The following is a 2,530-nucleotide window of genomic DNA, read 5'->3' on the forward strand; positions in this document are numbered from 1 at the left end:
AAAAAAAAAAAAAAAAAAAAAAAAAAAAAAAGACTCTCCCATGAGAGAGTACCACCCTATGCCCTAGGGGAGGGAATGCTGATGCCTTGAAGCTCCCATAAAACCTAGGAGGATAGGATTCAGTGAGCTTCTGGATGGCAGAACAGGTGGAAATTCCTAGAGGGTGACAGTTAGGGAGGGTATGGAAGTTCTGCATCCCTTTCCTTATACCTTGCTCTACACATCCCTTCATCTGTATCCTTTGCAATATCCTGTATAATAAGCAAGTTATGTTTCCCTGACTTTTGTGGGCTGCTTCAGTAGTTTAATAATACCCAAAGAGGGGGTCATGGGATCTCCAACTTGAAGCTGGTTGGTCAGAAGTTCCAGGGACCTGGACTTGTGATATCCCTCCTCTCCTTGCTATTTCTTGTCCGAAACTCACACAAACCAGCGTCTACTTCAAGTGTTGTTGGGAGGCAGTTTTGAGGACTGAACCTTCAACCTATGGGATCTCCAGGTAAATAGTGTTGCAAATGAATTAGGGGACACCAAGTTTGTGTCTACTGCATGGTGTGGGAGGAAGAAATCCCCACACATTTGGTCACTGAAGTTGTTGATGATTATTGTGGTATGACAGTACAAGAAAAGCCTGGTTAGCAAGAGTTTTTCCTAGACAATAATGAAAATGTTTATTAGTGTAATTCTGTTTTTTTCTTGAATGTTTTAAAATAAAGGTCATAGGTGGCCCTGTATCTATGCTGTTCTTACATGTAGAAAAATCTGTTATCTATTTTCTTTTTACTATGTTTATATATTGATATATATACACACATATTTTGCATATGTATACATGTACATGTATTCACATATAGATGTACATATATGCTGATAGTAATTGACATACAAAAAAATGCACATTCACAGGCATTTATGTATGTAATCTTTACTTAAAAATGTATATTATTTTCTTTCATCTCCATATAAGATATATTTTGCTAAAATGTGATTAATACGTTTAAATCACACTTCAAAAATACAAATATAGAGCATCTCCTCCCACAAATATTTTTACCCAATACCTCTGGATTTATTTTCTCCTATTTGGAGGCTGTCTTCTCTCACACTACATGGTTCTTTCCTTCAAAAGTCAAAAGTAAGTTATGGTCATTGACATTCATCATATGTGCATGCCAAATCATGCAAATGAGGACAGCCCCTGTGTGTGTGTGTGAGTATGTGTGTATGTGTGTGTGTTTGTGCTTGTGTGTATGTATGATTTGGAATAGAAGAGATATTTAAATACCACTTAAAATCAGAAAGATTGTTAAATTTTATTCTTTAAAAATTGTGAAGTCTACATGATAAAAAGTACCAAAAATATAAGAAAAGGCCAAGCGACAGACTTGGGAAAATGGAAACAATTATCCATTTGTTGAATTAATTCATAATAAAGTTTATAGCACAATGCATAAAATATACATAGAGAAAATTTGTAAAGAATGAAATCTTATGGACAATGTATACACATCGATAATAATCTAGAAAATGTAAACATTAAATGATAGAAAACACTCAAACACTTTTGGGTAATTTGCTAGCAAATACAAACTAAGGTGAGTTTACTAAATTTGAAACTTCTATAAACTAAAAGCTTTCATGAACTAATTAAACAATTTCAATTCATGTATCAGACACAATTTATTATCAAGAATACACACCAGTTACATGGGCGAAAAAAAAATTCGGACTTAATTTAAAAAGACACACAACATGTAAAATTATATCTAAACTCATTTAAAAATAATACATTGAGGTAAAATTCCCATGTGATAAAATTAATTATTTAACGGAATAATTCAGTGGCAATTATTACATTCACAATGTTGTGTAACCACCACCTATGTCTAGCTCCAGAACACTTCCATCACTATGAAGTACACCATAAGTAGTTTCTCCCCAATTCTCACTTACTCCAGCCCCCGACAATCTGTGCTCCATCTCTGTATTTTCCTATTCTGGATATTTTCTATAAAGAAATCATAGAAAAGGTGACCTTTGTTGCCTGTTCTGCTTTCACTTAACATAATGTTTTCAAAAATTATTTGAAAACATTTCATGCCTGTTGTAGCATGAGTTGATTTTTCATTTATTTTATTTTATTTTATTTTATTATTTTTTAAGACAAAGTCTTGCTCTGTTGCCAGACTAGAATGCAGCGGCGGGATCTCAGCTCACTGCAACCTCTGACTCCCTAGTTAGAGCAATTCTCCTGCCTCAGCCTCCTAAGTAGCTAGGATTATAGGTATGTGCCACCACGCCCAGCTAGTTTTTATATTTCTAGTAGATATGGGGTTTCACCATGTTGTTCAGGATGGTCTTAATCTGCTTACCTAATGATTCGCCTGCCTTGGCTTTCTAAAATGCTGGTATTTCATTGTAATTCTTATTTACAATTCTCTAATAACTAATGTTGAGTAACTTTCATGTGTTTATTGGGCATTTGTTTGTCTCTCTGGAGAAATTTTTATTCAAGTATGTTTGTCATTTT

Source organism: Cebus imitator, unplaced genomic scaffold (assembly GCF_001604975.1).
Source record: "Cebus imitator isolate Cc_AM_T3 unplaced genomic scaffold, Cebus_imitator-1.0 Scaffold622, whole genome shotgun sequence".
NCBI classification, from domain to species: domain Eukaryota; kingdom Metazoa; phylum Chordata; class Mammalia; order Primates; family Cebidae; genus Cebus; species Cebus imitator.